The 19660-nt window shown below is 56.4% G+C and overlaps 1 long non-coding RNA gene across 1 annotated transcript; it reads left to right on the top strand.

Moving 5' to 3' along the window:
• Nucleotides 1-768: 768 nt before the first annotated feature.
• LOC106894604 lies at nt 769-10638 on the top strand. Its single transcript, XR_001413293.1, has 2 exons — nt 769-899; nt 10124-10638. It is a non-coding gene; the product is annotated as an uncharacterized LOC106894604 (long non-coding RNA).
• The last annotated feature ends 9022 nt before the right edge of the window (nt 10639-19660 follow it).

The following is a 19660-nucleotide window of genomic DNA, read 5'->3' as shown; positions in this document are numbered from 1 at the left end:
GAAACTGGGCTCCTTCAAATAAAGTGCCTGGTAGCAATCATCCCATGCAGGAGCTGTGTAAGGGCCCTCCCCCAAAAAAACAAGAGGTGGCTGCTGGCATCGCAGCACTCAGCTTGCCTCCAACACCAACTCCTCCTGAAGCTGTGGGTGCTTGGCTTTGCTGCCTCAGTTTCCCCTTCGGTTACAAAAAACAAGGGAGGAGGAGCAGCCCCGTTGCCTCCTGCACACGTCTGTTTGGATTTATAGGATGCTCTGGGGAAAAAGCTAAATTTGCTGTTAGCCGATCTCTGGAGATTAATAAGTCTTATGAGGAGAGGCTGAGGGAGCTGGGGTTATTCAGCCTGGAGAAGAGGAGGCTGAGGGGAGACCTTATTGCTCTCTACAACTACCTGAAAGGAGGGTGTAGAGAGGTGGGGGCCGGTCTCTTTTCTCAAGTCACAGGCGACAGGACAAGAGGAAATGGCCTCAAGTAGCGCCAGGGGAGGTTCAGGCTGGATATTAGGAAAAATTTTTTCACTGAAAGGGTTCTCAGCCATTGGAATGGGCGCCCAGGGAGGGGGTTGAGGCCCCATCCCTGGAGGTGTTCAAAAGACGGGTTGATGTAGTGCTGGGAGGGATGGTTTAGTGATGATGCTCCTTGTTTGTTGTGTGGGTGTCTATTTTTGTCAGTGAGGTTGACGGTTGGACAAGATGATCTTTAAGGTCCCTTCCAACCTAGAAGATTCTGTGATTCTGTGATTATTAACCCCTTGCTGCCTGCCTCCCTCCAGAAACTCACTGGTGTCATGCTGGAGGTCATCGCTGAGGAATACGCCAACGACTTCACCCCGGAGGCGCACAGTGCCTGGACCAAGATGAGGACCCTCATCTACACCCACGTGACGGCGGCGTACAAGGAGGTGGGCTGGGCGCAGTACCCCACCGCCACCCTGTGAGCGGCCAGCGGGGCCGGGCGAGGGGCAGGGAGGGCTTCGCTCACCCCAGGACTTCACTCTGGTCTCTTCTCAAGATCTTCGCTCAGTCTGGGGAGCCCGGTAGGGCCAGCTCTGTTAGCTGCCAAGTCACAATTTGATCTCCACGGGGTTTAAAAACAAACTAAACAAGCCAAATAAATAGAACCACGAAGGGTGTGGGTGGGTCGGGGTGAAGCAGTTGGCAGGGGACGCTGGAAGGGGATGCAGAGCTCGAGGGGAGAGTGTTGGTTGTTGGCTCCATCTTACTGTCCTGGCCTGTCCATCACCACCTCCCAAATCCTGCACCTCGCTTGCGCCATCTCCAAGTCCCTTGCACAGGCTCTGCTGTGCAGCAGAGAGGTGCAGCCCTGTTCACTGATGAACGACACGGCCCTCATCTTCCACGTGAAGCCCCCGGGTAAACCTGGCTCCTCGCTTTTGGGGGCACGATGCTTATGGAGACCGCCGGCTGGCACCGAAAACGCTTTGCTTTGCACTTTCTCTGCTCACCTGGCAGGGTGGCAGGGCTGATGGCTGAGCTGCTCTCAGCTGTCCATCACCCTCCACCGTGGGCCAGCAGCAGCCATCACCCGTCTCATCATCCCCAAACCCTCTCCTTGGCTGGTTGTTGCAAACCCTCTTGGGGCTGGTGGGACAGATGTTCTCCTCCAGCCTTAGAGATTGGGAAAGGAGGGGGGATGCCTTTGGGCTGCCTCCCCCATGGCTCGGAGCACGGCGTGTAGGTGGGATCCCTGTGCCAGATGCAGGGAGCTGGTGAGCCCACCTGCCTCCCTTCAGCTCCCCTGGGCAGGAGGATGGGGTTGGGTGGCACATGTTGTGCCATCACCCTGGGAGCTGGTGTGCATCGGTCTGTCCATCCGGCAGCCAGCAGCAGGGCTGGGGCAGCTCTGCCCACCTGGGGAGAAGGGGGGTTCAGGCTGTGGCTGTGATCAGGAGAGGGAAAGACAAAGTAGATGTAGGAGGAGGGATTCCCGGGCGTGAAGAAAGGTCCCTGCTCTGTTAAATTTACAAAATAACCTTGTTACGTAGAGCATTTTCCTGCCCTCTTGGCGAAACTGGGCTCCTTCAAATAAAGTGCCTGGTAGCAATCATCCCGTGCAGGACCTGTCCCCCTCCTCGGGGGCTGGCAGCACCCCCATCTGTGCCTGGCAAAGGGCCCTCCCCCAAAAAAACAAGAGGTGGCTGCTGGCATCGCAGCACTCAGCTTGCCTCCAACACCAACTCCTCCTGAAGCTGTGGGTGCTTGGCTTTGCTGCCTCAGTTTCCCCTTCGGTTACAAAAAACAAGGGAGGAGGAGCAGCCCCGTTGCCTCCTGCACACGTCTGTTTGGATTTATAGGATGCTCTGGGGACTGATTCCCAAAGGGTTGAGGATGAAGCAGCATCAGGTGTGCTAGGAAGCTTTGGCATCCTCGCCAGCCAGTGTTTCCCAAAATGTCTCTGTTGTTTTTAAAGCTCTGATGTTAACGGCAACGTTACCTATCGAAGTTGGAGAAGGGGTTCCCCTCTGAGATCTCCTCTGGCCTCACTCCACTGCTGCCCTCAGGAGCTGGCAGCTTTCCTGGGGAGACCAGCTCCTGTCCTGGATGTCGATTTGACAGGCAGGGAGCCCACAGTCCTGGCTGGGATCCCCACAGCTGCCCTGGGGACATCCCTTCCTCCGCATGGGGACACTGGGGCAGCAGTAACTCTCCCTGGGGCTGCCCTCCCTCCTCCGGAGCAGCCAGCCAGAAACTCCTGCTTCTTCACTCACCCGCAGCCAGTTCATCTCTGCTTCTAATCATCCCCAGGGAATAGGATTATTTTTTTTTCCCCATTTCTGGTGTTTTGCTTCCATGCCCAGGGGCTCCCCAGCCCGGGCACTGTCAGGGTGGCCAGCACTGGGTGCCTGCTCCTCTCAGTGGGGTTTTTCCCTCTGCTCTGCTGGCTGTTACAGCAGGTTTCTGCTCAGGATCTGTGGAAGCCTCTATGGAGGGGCAAACCCCAGCCCTGCTCCTTCCATCGCTCATGCACAGAGGTTGGCACAGCCCATGCTTGGGCAGTGACCCTGGGGATGACTGTTGGAAATGTCTTCTCCTGTTCCTCTGGGCTTGGTGAGATGCAGCCTGGAGTTTGTGCCATCACCCAGTGCCCTGGCTCTGGGCAAAGAGGGATCTAGGGAGGGCTCTAAGCCCCTTGATTGTGTTCCCCAGAGCTCCTTCACCTTCCTGCAGAGTCCTGGATAATTCCAAAATAGCCCGAGGGCACCACTAATGCCACTACAGCCACTCTCTGGCCTTGCAGTTCTTTCCTTCCTATGTCCTGTGGTAAAATATGTGGAGAGGAGCAATGGCATGTCCTGGGTGTACACAGAGGGTTGGGTGGAAATAACCACCCAGGGCACCGTCCTTGGCAGGGCAGTGTGAGAGGCGAGGGCTTTATGAAAGGAAAGGACAGGAACAGGGTGACAAGTGATGCTGCTTCGCTGATGGGGTGGGCTGTCACCCCATTCTAGGTCAGCGCCCCCAGAATTCACCCCACCAGCCTGTACCCGTGAAGGTGCCAGCACCTGATGCTTCCAAATGGTGAAGCAGCTCCTCTTCCCTTGCGCCGTTGGTGGAGGCATCTCTCAGACATCGGCTGCTGGTCGGTGCCAGGATTAGGTCCATGCAGGTGGGAAAAGACCTGTCCAGCCATTGACTTCGCTCCAGTGTGATGCTGGAGAAAGACTGTTAGATTTTCTTAATTTTTTTTTTTTTTTTTTGGGTACATCATGGGACTCTCATGAGCTTCCCCGATTTCTGCCAAAACCTCGGGGCCAGCGGCGCATATTTTCGATGAGTTCATGTACTCCCTGTGCTCTGCGGATGCTGGGCCAGGGATGTTTCCGTACAGGGATGTTTCGTCTTTAGACAAAGTTCACACAATAACTTTGAGGTTAATATTCTCCAGGTGGGAATTTTGACTTTCCAGTGCAAACCCTTCCTCACCCTCCCCACAACCAAAACTGGGCTTGGTCGCGATCACCAGGGCAGTGATCTTGGGGTGGCTGGAAAGTCCTCGTGCTCACGCCTGACCCACCCGAGTGCCTTGGCTTTGGTGTCCCCTCATCTCCCTTTTCAACAGGGCTTGGTTTCTTCTTCTTTTTTTTTTTTTGCATCCCTAGAAAAAATTGGCCCGTGACCTTGTGCTCCCACGCGTGTGTGTGCTGGGCTTGGGTTTTTTTTTTTTTTATTTTTCCAGGCACATTTTTCTAAAGCGAATCCAGATGCGTGCAGCTGCCGTCCCTCGAGGAGCTCCCCCCACCAGCCAAAAAAATTGCAGGCCAGCCCAATATATGCAAACGAAAACATGTTTATTTTTACCAGCTCTGTAGGAAGTAAAATGAAGCAGGGAGGGCGGCCGGGGCAGAGCTCATGGGGGGAAGAGATGGAAAGAAAACGAACGCCCCCTCTTCGCCGCCCGCAGCAGAGCAGGCATTGCTTAAATCGGGGGAAAATCTCATCTGGGGAGAGATGAAAAGGAACAGAAAAAGGAAAACATACCATTCCAGAGTGACGGGGCTGATAAATGCCATGTGGAAGAGCAGAAAGGGAGGCCGGGTCCTGGCTCTGAGCGTGGCTCTCTGGTGCACACGAAGGCACAGCTGCTCCCTGTCACCCCCCACCCCCAGAACCCACCGCAGCCGGCTGGGGACCCCCTTGTCCCCCATTATTGTCCCCCATTATTCCTCCTTCTCTTCAGCTTCTGCTCACTGGGGCACGACATTTCACCTCCCAGCGCTCTTGGGCTGAGATATGGGCACTGCCCATGCCTGCTTCGGGCTCAGCTCCACTCTCCTTGGCAGTGGCAAGTAGGGACCCACCTGCAAAGTGATCCCCCCCAAAATTCAGGAGGAAGAAGCTGGGGGCTCCAGCCATGGGACTGGCTGGTCTCTACCCTGTCCTGGGGGGGACCTCTGTGTCCCCCAGCCCCATTTTCCTGCCCCAGGGATGCTGCAGGGCTGCTCCTCCTTGCTCTGCTCCTGTCTGGTGCCCGTGCCATCGTGGCCACCCCCATGCAAGCCACCCAAGCCCAGCTGGGAGCTGCTCCTGCCTTGGAAACAGGGCAGGATCTGGCCCCCAGCTCAGCCAGTGCTTCAGCATGAGCACCAGGGCTGGGCTCGGACCTGTGACCAGGGTGGGAAAGTCCTTGTGTCCCCTGCAGATTAATGGTGAGTGAGGGGGAGAATTGGCATCCCAGGGGAAGGGTTCCACCCCAAGCACCTCATCCTGGCTCTCTCTGGGGACACCCGCTCACATCAACCAGCTTGTGTCCCCCCCACCCCGAGTTCAACACTGCCCTTGGTCAGAGGGAGCTCAGTGCTGGAGGGGATGGGAAGTGTTAGGTTGGGATGGGAAGTGTTGGGTTGGGATGGGTTGGGACACAGACCCTGCTCCCCCCCCCCCACTGTGGCCAGTGCTCATGATCAGCTCCATATACACCCGGCCAGCCAGAGAGACACCCCAGAGCCATTCGGGCAAGGAACCCCCAAGGACCTTGTGCCACCACCTTTGTCTTCTCTTATGGCGAGACAAATCCCCGAGGCAGGTGAGCCCCAGGGGACTCCTCTCGCATCTCTGCCAGTTTGCCCCAGTAAGGGGGATCCCAGCCTCTCCCTGCTTTTCAGTAAAGTGACTTCAGTGGGGACCAGATTTGGGCTGGTTGGCCCCTGGTGCCAGATCTCAGCCTTTCCTTGCCCCTTGCTGTGGGGAAGCTGCCCTGGTGCACCGATATCGGTGCAAGGACCACTCGGGGCCAGCGCTGGGATGGGTGGAAGGGAAACCCATGGGCCAACGGACAGAAAGGGAGGGATAAAACTAACCCGCCTGGGTCTGACCTATTTAACAGACTGCCACGCTAATTATTTTCCATAGCTAAAGCTGTCTCTAATTGTTAGTATGTCTTAACCAGTCCCACCGTGACCCACAGACATGAGCCGGCGTGGTCTGATGTAACTCCGTGTCTTTCCTGTTGCTGCTGCGGATACTGTTCATGTACGTGTTCCTCGGCGCTTCCGTGCTGGTTTTATACATGCCGTTCCGTGTACGATGGCTGTAACTCGTTTTTCTTTTTTGTAGGTTTTTAGTATGTTTGTAACCGGACAGAATGGTGTTATTAAACCCAAACTTGTATCTTCAGTGGATAAATCGATCAAACCCCCCTCCAGCTCTTCTTGGTTTCTTTCCGGTGGGGTGGCTGCGAGGTTTTGGGGGTGGGGAGGGAGGGCTGTGGGGGGCTGTCCTGGGGCTAGATGGGTTTGTGAGGTCCTGCTGGCTCTGGGGTGCTGGGGAGGGAGCTCTGTGGCTGGAAAGCAGCGGCAAAGGGAGGAGATGAGCATTTTAGTGTCGGGATCAAGTGAGAAGGGGAAGGTCTGCTCCTCCTCCAGGCTCTTCCCTTGGCTTCCTGGTACATTGTGCCAACCTCTGGGGGTTCCCCTGGAATCAGGAGCCATTCCCATGCCTTCACCAGCCCAAAATGCACACAGGGAGGATGAGCTGTATGGGATCGGCCAGGGACTTTCCTTAACAGATGTCCAAAACCTGATTCACAGCCTCCATGGCACACAAATCTGGGCAGGCACCGAGATGAAGGCTCCTCTCTGCTGCAGGAGGCAGTGGGGCAGAGCTGGCCATTAAGCCAGTGGAGATGATGGCCACAAGATGCAGCAACCACGACCTCCGAGGACTGTGAGAGAGTTCCCAGCCCTTAAAAATAACAAACATCTCCCTGAGCAGCAGCAGCCAAGTTCTCCGTGGCTCTGTCCCACACGGCTCCTCCTGTGCCTCACGCTGTGGCTGAATCACGTTGGCGTGGGACGGGTCCCAGCACGGTTGGGTCACACTGTGGTTTCCCTCTGTGGGTCTTTCCAGCTCCCTCTTTTGCAAAACAGGCCCGTGATGCACTCGAGACCTCTGTCAAACTTGATTGATGCTGGCCAGCCTTTCCCAAGTTGTTGGCAGAGGGCGGATGGACAGACAGACACATGTTACAGTCCCATAGGCCCCATTTCCTTGGGATGCAAATCTTGGAAAAAAAATATCCAAGCAATCCTTTCTGTTGTGCTCCTCTCTGCTGATGCCAAGTACACCAGCAGAAGTTGGAATGGACTTTCAGGGAAGGGAAAGCTCATCCCACCAGGATGGTAGAAACCACCAGCACCTGGCCACATGCAGGGGAGCAATCCCAGTTTAGGACCCATGTCCGAGGCTGTGGGGGGGCTCAGTGGGGTCTGAGAGGGAGGAGGGCAGAAATTAGTGCCTTGGAGGCTGCCCAGGGTCCTGGGGAGCCTGGTGTTGGCTTGTCTCCTCTTGGGCTGAGGGCAAAGATGATGTTCTCCAGCCCTGCACATGGTGGGGTAGCTCTTGCGTGGGCAGGCACCTGAGCTGGTCCAGGGTCCCCAAGCTACAGGGACGGGGTGTCCATGCAAGGGGAGCCTATTTCTCCCCCTACAGCTTGGACAAGGCAAGCCCAACCAGCCACGGCCACGCAGAAGGGAACCAAAGGCCAACCCATGTGGGGAGGGAAATAGCTGCCTGCTTCAATCTGTCTTGTCCCACTGCTTCTTCTTTGCCGGGGGGGTGGAAACCGCTTGGTGCTGTTAATGCAATTAATAAGCCATCCCAGGAGTCTCCACCACATCCTGTGTACACTTCCAGGGGGAAGCACATGGTCAGCAGAGCCCGCACGCTGCTGTGCTCCAGATGGGAAACGTTGGCTTGGAAACCACAAGCAAAAAAGGGCTCAGGAGTGGGGAGGTCACAGTGGGGACCTGAAGCTCTTAGACCTTTGCAGGCTGGGCTGGGACTACCCAGAACCAGCGGTGGCCGGAGGGCGCTGACACGGGACTGGTTTTTCCAACAGCTTGTGGAAAAGGAGTGGGGAATTTCAGCATTACCTTGCAGGGAGAAAATATGTACACAGCCCTTCGCTTTGTACTAATATTTACCCCCAGATCCCGTCACTTTGGGGCGGCTGTGACGATCGCACCGTGACCTGGACCCTGTGGCCACACCAGTGCTCTGCAAGCTCTGGGGGGAAAGGAGACAGGGTGGGAGGATGAGGCTGACCATATACTGAAACACTGGCCCAGATGCTTGGGTGATGGGCTCACACCCTCCTGTCCCCATGGTGGGGGGGCTACACCCACCCTGTTTCCAAGTGTCACAGCCCGGGGATGCTGTTTTCCAGGAGACAACCCTCAACTGAGGGAGCTGGAGGAGATCCTGCTCTTAGACACCACCTCGGTGGTCCCAGGGATGCTTTAGGGGCTGGGGAGAGGGGAATTATGGTTTCATGAGCCCTGTGCAGGTTTGGCTCAGTGGTGGCACCTCCATATCCCACTGGCACCCAGTGACAGCCAAGGGGAGAGCCAGGAGGCTACTGCAAGGGACTGGCAGAAATACATCTGCAAGGGGGAGATTAAAAGAGAGAATATGCAATAATTGTGCTGTGCAAATACCTATTGAAACCCATCCTGTGGGAGCTGGCAGTGAGGAGAAGCCCTCCCTTGTGTGCTGGGTGGCACAGGGCAAGAAACCTCGGGAGACCGAGCTCACAGGCTCCCACCGGCTTGAAGGACAGGTCCTTTCTTCTTCTCCATTGAAGGACACGTCCCTTCTTCTCCATTGTCTCCACAGAGTTAAGAGCCAGAAGCTCCTGGCTGTATGAACCACCCTAAGGCCACCCTCAGCTGTGGAGGGTTTGCGGCGGCTCCTTGCTCAGAGCAAAACCCCTGGGGGGAAAAAAAAATAAAATAAAAAAAAGACAGGAAAATATCATCCCACCCCGGTGGGGCTGACACTGAGCAGGAGCCGGCCCTTCCTTCCGCGCCCGGCTCCTCTTCAGCTGTGCTGGCTGATATGGTTTATCTGAGCAGCGCTGAATGTAAACGCTGTCAGCGCCGGCCGGGATTAATTCCCCGGAGTTTGGCGGCCAAGGGATGAAATACCAGCGGTGCTGCTGGGGGGCGGGGGGGGGGAAGTGCACATCTCGGATTGAAAAATCCTCCCGGCTAATTTACAGCCAGGTTTCTCTTCTCTCAGGCGCTTTTGAGAGAGAGCAGAGCCGAGGGCGGAGGGAGGATGGGGGAGAGGACCAGGAGGAGGATGGCTCCCAGGGGGGGCAAGCTGCCTCCTCCTCCTCTTCCTCCCCCCTGGGAGCTGAGGGAGTGGGAATGATTGGGAAAACCACATTTTCCCTGCACTTGGTCCTGTACTTGGGCCACAATAACCCCCTGCAGCGCTACAGGCTCGGGGAAGTGTGGCTGGAGCTGCCTGGAAGAAAGAGACCTGGGGGTTCTAGTTGACAAAGGGCTGAATATGAGCCGGCCGTGTGCCCAGGGGGGCAAGAAAGCCAATGGCATTCTGGCTTGTATCAAAAATAGTGTGACCAGCAGAAGTAGGGAGGTGATTGTGCCCCTGTACTCAGCACTGGGGAGGCCACACCTCGAGTATTGTGTCCAGTTTGGGGCACCTCAATACAAGAGAGATCTGGAGGGGCTGGAGCGAGTGCAGAGGAGGGCAACGAAGCTGGTGAGGGGGCTGGAAAACAAATCGTATGAGGAGCGGCTGAGGGAGTTGGGACTGTTTAGTCTGAGGAAGAGGAGGCTGAGGGGAGACCTCATCCCTCTCTACAACTTCGTGAAAGGACACTGTAGAGAGGTTGATGCTGGTCTCTTCTCACAGGTAATTAGTGACAGAACGAGAGGGAATGGCTTCAAGCTCCAACAGGGTAGGTTTAGATTGAACATTAGGAAGGAATTTTTCACCGAAAGAGTGGTCGGGCATTGGAACAGGCTGCCCAGGGAGGGGGTGGAGTCACCATCCCTGGCTGTGTTTAAGGGCCGTTTAGATGCGGTACTGAGGGATGTGGTGTAGGGGAGGACTTTGTAGAGTAGGGGAGATGGTTGGACTCGATGATCCCAAGGGTCTCTTCCAACCTAGACGATTCTATGATTTCCCCCGTGTCAACCTAGACAATTCTATGATTCTGTGATTTCCCCCGTGCGCAGGAGCTCGCCCCATGGTGCCCAAAAGTGCTTGGCCAGGGATCCAGGGGTGGTTGGGGATGGGATCCGGGGGGGTTGGTCAGGGCCACGACCCGCAGCCAAATTGCCCTCTGGTTTTGCAGGACCCCCCCGGCGGAGGCAGCAGCACCGAAGGCACCGGGGTGCTCCCGGACACCTGAACCCCGGCACCGAGCCCGAGAGAGAGGAGCCCCCCTCGCCTTCCCCCCACTGCTGGGTCCCTGCACATTCGCCTGGGACCTCGGGGGCAACCGCCACCCCCCCACACTGACAAGCACCCGCTCCCCTCCCTTTTGGGGAATAAACCAGCAAAAAAGCACATTCCCATTGCTCGGCGTGTTGAACACGACGAGGTCACCCGAACTGAACAGCTTTGCTGCTGGGAGGGTTCCCGTCCCCACACAGCCAGGACAGCCTGCTTATTACAAATCCTTTTTTTGTTTTTTATGGGACACCTACTGCTGTTTCCTACAAACCCTCTTTATTCATTGACAAGTACGTTTGCTTTAAAGGAAAGCTTTAGAAAACCACCCCGCAGACGCTGTTCTTCATGTTTGATCAGTTTTGAGACTGATGTTCCAAATAGCTCCTGAAATAAAATCATCATCGGGCTCTGCCACGTTGTTGTGGTTTTATATTTATATAGCAGGGGGATTTGTTTTGGGGATACTTTTCTAAGCAATAATGTGATTTTCATTTACTTTCTTTAGACATTTCAGTGAATAACTACAAATACTTATTCGATTGTTTCTTGGTAGAGGCAGAAATTGGCTTGACAAAAAGCCCAGCAGCGCTCGGGCAGGTAAATTGGTTTGCTTTAAACTTAAGAAAGCCCATGTCTCCTCTGTCTGCCAAGAGCTGGGCATCACTCGGGGTTCTGCTACCAGCAAATTATGATTATACTCAGGATTTAACAATATATTTGATATATACCTGCATCCTATAGAAGTGTTTTGAGGTCTTGGTGGTGCCTGGGACGCGTGTCCTGGGGTGCTGCCACCGTTCCCTGGGTCTGGGGCTGGCTGCCCTGCCTGTCCCCTTCCTGTGCCCACTGCTCACTGCCAGGATGTGCCCAGGCACTTCCCACTGAGCTGTTTTCTGTCCCTTTTCCCAGAGCATCCCTGACCTGCCTCTGCCAGGGCAGGGGGTGACATCCGCACCGGTGCTGCGGGTGACGAGGAGGTGCAAAAGGCAGGGAGCAGGTCCTGGAAATGGCATCGTCAGCTTCAGCAACCTGATTTAAAATAACCCTAGTGGTGATGGATGGGCGAGGGGTCAGTGAGACAGCGGCCATCCCTCCCCTCCACACAAACCCACCCGTGCCACTCTGGGACCAGAGGCTGGCAGAGGGGTCGGGGTGAAGACAGAGAGAGGTGCCTGCAAATGCTGGGGTGCCTATGGAGGGAGGGGGCCAGCAGAGATGCAGATGACAAGGATGTGCTGGGGAAACAGCACTTTTGGCAGCCCATCCTTGCCCTCTACCAAGCACCCATCTCCCCGGGGGTCCTGCAGCCAGGGATGCTGAAGTCTTAGCCCTTCCATGGCTAAAAGGGGATGGGGGGGAGGCTGATGGAGGGCCATGGCGCATGGAGGTCAGGCTGGAGCTCTGCTCCCCCCACCAGCCCAGCCACTGGCTGCAGCTTGGCTCAGTGCTGGCAGTGGGCATGTCACCTCTCAGAAGGTGAATACAGAAGGCTGTGCAGGTAAACACCATGCTGCAGCCTCCGCTCAACTGAGCACCGACCCACCGAGCCCGGGCACAGCTCATCCCACAGCCCAAGAAATGATGGGGGGGAGGCAGGCAAGGCAAGGGGGATGCTCATGGACAAAGGGACCTCCCCTGCCCAAGGACACCCAGCGGGCAGGAAGGTCCATCCCCTTGCAGGGCTGCTGTTCCAGCAGGAAACGTTGCCTTCAGCTCCACAAACCAAAATCACCCCTGGAGTGGAGGCAGCCGTGGCTCAGCACCAGGGCAGCCCAGCATCTCCCAGCCTGGCCTGAGCACACGGGCTCTGGCTCTGCAGAAGGAGCCGCTGGGGAAGGCTGGATAAATAGCAGCAGGCGAGGAAGATTGCTTCTCAAAGGTCACCGCTTCCTCCGTGCCGCTGCGGAGTCACCCGCTTCAACCTCTCCTCCTCCTCCTCCCCGTCCCCCATCCCAGCAGCTCCCGCTGACCCCAGCCCCAGTGCTGGGGGGCAAAAGCAGCCTCCCCATCGAGCCAGGCTATTCCCAGCCTGATCGTCTGACTGGGCAAGCATTTCTACTGGAAGGAAAATCCCCAAGGCCGGAGTGTCGTCCGGCGAGATTTGCCAAAGGGAGCAGGCGGCTCCCAGCCTCCTGCCCTTTCCTGCTCCACTAAATCACCCCAGGGCCCTCCCAAATGTTTATTCTTTGGGAACGCAATAAAAGAGAAGGAAACCCCAAAAGACAAACTCCCACCAGCCTGCTTTTGATTGCATTTGATATTGTCCTAGTTCTCCGTGCTTTCCCATCACAGGCTGGTGGAGGAGGGAGGGAGAGGGGGGGGAGGAACAGGGCCTGAAGAGGGTAAAAACACAAATTTCCCACTAATATCTGTGTCTGGAGGGGTCTGTGAGCTGCGAGGGTGGCTCGGTCAGGATCTGGGGGTGACAGTGCCTCTGAGGGTGGGAGTTGGGGTCCCCCCAGCTCCCCAGGCTGTGGATGTGGAGGTGAGCAGGAGCATCCCTGTGTTTGCAAAGGTGATGGAGCACGGGGCAGGTGGAGATGACAACATGGGTGGGCGATGGGTGCTGCTCCCCACCTCCCAGCCCCTCGACGGCCTGGGCAGGGGGGCAGCAGGGCTGGGATGGTGAGGATGCTGTGACAAGCTCCGTCTGCTGCACAGATGGGTGGCACCGCTGCCACCAGCAGGAAAGGCTCTGGTGGGGTTGGGGGGGCTTTTCCATCTGCTCTGCCCTCACGGAACCAGCCCTGGAATCCCAGTTTGCCTGATTGATGGGAAAAACTGGAAATACCTCCCCTGTCTTTGTGTGGTCCCGGGGTGCCCCATGTCCCCGAGGGAGGGGTGGCAGGGGGTGACGGCTGTGCCAGGGATGGGCGAGTGGGGCAGTGGAGGCTGGTGAGATGGAGGTGAGAGGGACGGGAGTGATGGCAGAGGCTGAGCATCCTCTGCTGCCGCTGGGAAACAGCTTCCTCCACCGAGCGTGGCCGTGGCCTGGCCTCTGCCGTTCGCACCGGGAACGGCAGCGCCGCAGGCAGCCAGCCCCGGCACCGGCTGCTGTCACCATGGGACACCCTGAGTGAGACAGCAGGACATAGAATCACAGAATCACAGAATCTTCTAGGTTGGAAGGGACCTTAAAGATCATCTTGTCCAACCGTCAACCTAACTGACAAAAAATAGACACCCACACAACAAACAAAAAGCAACACCATCACTAAACCATACCTCCCAGCACTACATCAACCCGTCTTTTGAACACCTCCAGGGATGGGGCCTCAACCACCTCCCTGGGCAGCCCATTCCAATGGCTGAGACTTTGGACCCTGACATGGCAGGGTCCAAAACGGTGGCGAGGGCTGGGGCAGGATGTGTCCCCTCCGCGTGGGGCTTTTCCCCCAGGCTGTGTTCCAAGAGACCGGGAGATAAAGGGATGGAGGGGACAGGGTCCTGGATGGGCTGTGGGGACACAAACCCAGCTGCCCGCCTGTGGGAGCAACTCGAGACAACCCAGAGGGTCCCCACACCCGAACGTGGGGCTTGTGAAGAGTCACCAATGGGCAAAAACTCCAGGAGAACACAGATTGAGACCTTTCAGGCAGGAGTTGATGTGTTGGGAGTAGAAGGAAACCTTGGACCGCAGCCCTGGGATGGGAGTGTGGGGGTTTTATGACACCAGGTTGTGAGAACCAGAATCTTTCACCCTCAGCATCCTTGTGATGCTGCCTCTGAAAAGTCACCACAGCTGGTGCCAGGCTCCTGGAGCCCCTCCACAGGTGGGGACCCACCTGAAAAGCCATTTCTCAACTCCATCCATCCCCAGCACATCTCGTAAAGCTGACTCTGTCCACCTGTGTGTCCCACCTGGGCATGGAGGGTGCCTGGTGAGCGGGGCAGGTCAAGCCCCACAGGACTCTTCTCCCCAGGGAGCAGGCAGCCCCCTGGCTCCATCAGCTCTCCCGCAGTGGGATGGCTCATGCCACATGTCACAGCCCCACTGGCACCCAGGTTTGTGCATCAACATCTCTGGGGGGAAAAAAATGCAGCTGCCCTGAAAGGAAATGCCCTCTTCCAAACATACTTGAATTATCTGAGAAAAAGTCCTACTTCCAAGGCCGAGGGAAGCGGGGCTGAGCTTGCCTCTGAAAATCCTCTTCCAAAAGGCCCCGGGACCTTGACTTTGGTTTCTAACGAAGCCCAATGCTGCTCAGATCTCCTCCCCGCCGGGTCCTGCAGAGTGTCTCCATGTCCAGGGATGGGGACACCTGTCCTGCCAGCAGCCACCTCCCAGCCTTCCGACCAGCAGGACCTCTCCTGGTCCCGAGCTGCGGGGGATGGATCCCACCCTGGAGGATTTCGTGGTGTAACAGGGAGGGATGGTGCGTGAGCCAGCACAGGCAGGACGGAGGAATAACCACCAAACCATGGAAGAAATGCAAAGAGTAAATTCAATCTCAACACCTGGTGAACGGGGGCATCTCTGAAGTGGCACTGGGGCGGAGAGATGGGAGTGGGAACGCAGGCACCACGTCCCTCCGTGCTCCAGAGAGAGAGAGACCCCAGACCCGCTGCTCTCGCCTGTGGGTCAGGATTCGGGCAGGAGTAGTTTTCCACCATGCCTTGGTCTTTTCTGACAGCAGGGCAGGAACCTCGGGCACATTTGATACAGAGCCTCCAGGTCCATCTGAGCATGGACATTCTGCTTCTCCTGCTTCTCCCACACACAGGACTAAACGCCGATGCGTGTGAGATGTGTGCTTCACGACACCTCGGCCGCAGGTCACTCCAAGCGTGGTAACAATCCCCTTCCCCAATTTCCCATTATTTTCCCCCCAGATGGCTCCTGCCCAGATGTCCCCAGGCCTGGCACGTCGCACTGGGGGGCTCCCAGCAAGTCACCCAGCGGCACCACTGCCGGGTGCTCCCTGCAGAGGATGGGTCTCCTAACGCCTCCCTGTCCCCTCCCTGCCCCCCTTTGGGGACAGACCAGCTGGGACGTTTCTGGCCAAGCCATTTCTGGTTTGCATGGCAGGGGGAAGTGCTCTGCAGAGCATCTCCCGGCCGCGCTGATGCAACATCCTGACGTTGCTGCCTTGGGGTTTTTTTCGGTCATTTCTTTCGCTTCCTTATTGCCCAACGCCCCGTGGGGTTTGCACAGGTGGCAGTCCCTGTTCCTCTCTTTCCCCTCCTCGCCATCCCACCCGGCTCCTCCCCAGAAAGGCACAGCCCACAGGCCCAAGCCTTGGCAGGGGATGCAGGCAGGGCCATGGTGGCAATGCCTTTTGGTGGCCCTTGTTTGTCCCAGCCAAAAACGGGCTGATTTGTCCCCACCCAGACGCAGGGAGAAGTCGTTGCCTGGCATCTCGGCGCAGGTCCCTGCTTGCCACCCTCACCCCCACCTCACCTCCCTGAGTCACGGGCAGGCAGCACCCACCCGTGCCCAGCCACCCACCCACCGCCCTGGCACCCGCTGGGCTCTCTCCCCTTCTCCACCCGCTTCCAAACACAACTTCAAAGGAGCCGGGAGAAACAGAAAGCTTTTTTTTCCAGCCTTTTTTTTTTTTTTTCAACCAGGAACAGGGAGTGGATTTGCTGAGCAAGAAGCCGTGGAAGTGGAAGGTGGAGGGCCACCACCAGCATGAGCTCAGCGCCCTACTAGACATCAGAGAATCCAAGCTGGACCCCCAGCTGCAGCACCCAGGGGGGTTTAGCACAGCAGGGGCAGCTCCCCGAGGCTCTGCCAGGCTCTGGAGGAGTCACAGCTGCCAAAGCCAACAGGACCGGCTCTGCGGCCGCTGCCCCAGCCCCACCGTGCGTCACCGGTGTCCAGCCCGGCCAGAGGGATGTGCCTGGGCACACGGTGGCCTCGGGGCTGTGCCAGCCCACGCCGTGACCACCACGCTGCCCGGCACGGGGTGGCCACGTCCTGGTGTCCTAATAGTGATAGGTCCTAATAGTAGCTGGTCTTAGTGGTGACCAGTCCTAATGGTGACCAGTCCTATCAGTAACCGGTCCTAATAATGATTTTTCCTAATAGTGCCCAGTCCAAATACAAGCTGGTTCCAATATTCACCAGTTCTAATAGTCACCAGTCCTAATAGTGCCCCGTCCTGACAGTGACCAGTCCTAATACAGACTGGTCTTAATAGAGACTGATCTTATTTGAGTCTGGTCCTAATAGTGCCCAATCCTAATAGTGCCCAGTCCTGATAGTGACCAGTCCTCATAGTGCCTGGTCTTAATAGAGCCTGGTCCTAATGGATACAGATCCCAATAGTGCCCAGTCCTAATAGAGACTGGTCCTAATAGTGACTAGTCCTAATAGTAACTGGTCTTAAGAGTGACCAGTCCTAATAGTGCTTGGTCCTAATAGTGCTTGGTCTTAATAGAGCCTGGTCCTAACGGAGACAGATCCCAATAGTGTGTGGTCCTAATAGTGACCAGTCCTAATAGAGACTGGTCTTAATAGAGACTCATCTTAATAGAGACTAGTCCTAATAGAGACCAGTCCTAATAGTAACTGGCCCTAATAGAGCCTGGTCTTAATAGAGACCGATCTTAATAGAGCCTGGTCCTAATAGTGACCCGTCATAATAGTAACTGGTCCTAAGAGTGACTGGTCCTAATAGTGCTCTGTCCTGATAGTTGGTCCTAATGGATACAGATCCCAATAGTGCCCAGTCCTAATAGAGACGGGTCCTAATAGTGACTAGTCCTAATAGTAACTGGTCTTAAGAGTGACCAGTCCTAATAGTGCTCGGTCCTAATAGAGCCTGGTCTTAATAGAGACTGGTCCTAATGGAGACAGATCCCAATAGTGTGTGGTCCTAATAGTGACCAGTCCTAATAGAGACTGGTCTTAATAGAGACTCATCTTAATAGAGACTAGTCCTAATAGAGACCAGTCCTAATAGTAACTGGCCCTAATAGAGCCTGGTCTTAATAGAGACCGATCTTAATAGAGCCTGGTCCTAATAGTGACCAGTCCTAATAATGCTCAGTCCTGATAGTGACCAGTCCTAATAGTGCTGGTCCTAATAGAGCCTCATCTTAATAGAGACAGGTCCTAATAAAGACAGATCCCAATAGTGCCCAATCTTAATGGTGCCCAGTCCTAACGGAGACTGGTCCTAAGAGTGACCGGTCCTAATAGAGCCCGGTCTTGATAGCGACTGAGGCGCGGAACAACGACTTTACCACCTTGGAGGGTTATAAAGGAGGTGTGTTTATTCAGCGCCGGACGCTCACGGGATCCTTCCCAAAGATGTGCACGCCGACCCAGAGCAAAATTCTGTGTTTATGGCCCTAACTAATACATATTCAACAGGTGTGACACAACACCTATACATATGCATTAACTTTCCCGGCTTCCCATGCAAATGAGCTTCCCGCCCCCCTGAGTCTGCGCAGTGCTTCTGGGTAGTGGTGGACAGGGGGTCTCAGGGATGAAGTTAGTAGTCTTCTTCACTGCAACTTTTCACCTCTGTGTCCGGCGCCAGCGATGGAGACAGATCCCAATAGTGTGTGGTCCTAATAGTGACCAGTCCTAATAGAGACTGGTCTTAATAGAGACTCATCTTAATAGAGACTAGTCCTAATAGAGACCAGTCCTAATAGTAACTGGCCCTAATAGAGCCTGGTCTTAATAGAGACTGGTCCTAATGGAGACAGATCCCATTAGTGTGTGGTCCTAATAGAGACTGGTCTTAATAGAGCCTCGTCTTAATAGAGACTGGTCCTAATAGTGACCAGTCCTAATAGTAACTGGTCCTAATAGAGCCTGGTCTTAGTAGAGACTGATCTTAATAGAGCCTGGTCCTAATAGTGACCAGTCCTAATAATGCTCAGTCCTGATAGTGACCAGTCCTAATAGTGCTGGTCCTAATAGAGCCTCATCTTAATAGAGACAGGTCCTAATAAAGACAGATCCCAATAGTGCCCAATCTTAATGGTGCCCAGTCCTAATGGAGACTGGTCCTAAGAGTGACCGGTCCTAATAGAGCCCGGTCTTGATAGCGACTGAGGCGCGGAACAACGACTTTACAACCTTGGAGGGTTATAAAGGAGGTGTGTTTATTCAGCGCCGGACGCTCACGGGATCCTTCCCAAAGATGTGCACGCCGACCCAGAGCAAAATTCTGTGTTTATGGCCCTAACTAATACATATTCAACAGGTGTGACACAACACCTATACATATGCATTAACTTTCCCGGCTTCCCATGCAAATGAGCTTCCCGCCCCCCTGAGTCTGCGCAGTGCTTCTGGGTAGTGGTGGACAGGGGGTCTCAGGGATGAAGTTAGTAGTCTTCTTCACTGCAACTTTTCACCTCTGTGTCCGGCGCCAGCTCAGATCACCCCTGGAGTTCGTCCAAACCGCAGGCCTGGTCCTGGCTGGTTTTTCGGAGCTTCGGCCTTGGCTCCAGGCACCTTGTGCCAGGCTCCAGGCACCTTGTGCCATCCTCCCATCCCTTATCCGAGATAAGCCAGCACCTGCGAGGTTATACTACCCGTCTACCATAGAAAATTCTAAAATAGTTTAAAAACACAACCCATTCCTAGACATTTCAAGGTTCTATGGATACAAACAACTACTAAATCCTCTCTTCAGCGACAACCCCTAATAGTGACCAACTCTAATTGAGCCTGGTCCCGACAGTGACCCGGCCCGACTCTGCCCGGTGCCGGGGGTGCCCGCAGCCCCCGTGGGATGGCGGCAGGGACCACCCCCCGCCCGGTCCCCGCAGCCCCGGGGCGGTGGGTGCCGCCGGGAGGGGCGGGGACACCCACACGTGACGCGACGGCGGGAGGACACGCCCCCTATTCAGACCACGCCCCCCTTTGGACCACGCCCCCGTTTAAACCACGCCCCATTCCAGACCGTGCCCACAGACCACGCCCCCTTCCAGACCCAGTGCTCAGACCCCGCCCCCTTCCAAACCACGCCCCCTCCCCACCCCGCCCCCTGGAAGCCCCGCCCCGCCCCCAGGCCCCGCCCGGCCCAGGTGGAGGCGGCGGCCGTTGCCGCCGGGACCGGGACCGGGAGGGGAAAACCGGGAGGGGAGCAGGGTCAGGACCGGGACCGCGCCGAGGTGAGCGGGGCCGAGGGTGGCAGCGCGGCGGGGGTGAGGGGAGGAGGAGGGGTTTGTCCCGGTGCCTCCGCGCCGCTTCGCTTCGTTGGTTGCTTTGTGACCGGCCGCGTCCCGCCAGCTTCCTCCTCCGCCCCGCGCCTCCCGCCCTGCCGGTACTGGCCCCGCCGGCCGGGGGTGCCTGACCCTGCCCCCTCTCCCCTTTTCCTCCCCCCCCTCCCCGGGGGGGTTCTTTGCCGGGGTCGGGAAGGGTGGCTCGGATCCCCCTGCCCGTGCTCCGGCCGTGCCCCGGGGACCGGGACGGGGGAGAACCTTCCTCTTCATCACGAGGGGAAGCGGGTGCGTGGCCCCG

Source organism: Calidris pugnax, unplaced genomic scaffold (assembly GCF_001431845.1).
Source record: "Calidris pugnax isolate Ruff unplaced genomic scaffold, ASM143184v1 scaffold9, whole genome shotgun sequence".
Taxonomy (NCBI): Eukaryota; Metazoa; Chordata; class Aves; order Charadriiformes; family Scolopacidae; genus Calidris; species Calidris pugnax.
This window is presented reverse-complemented; position numbering and strand designations above follow the sequence as displayed.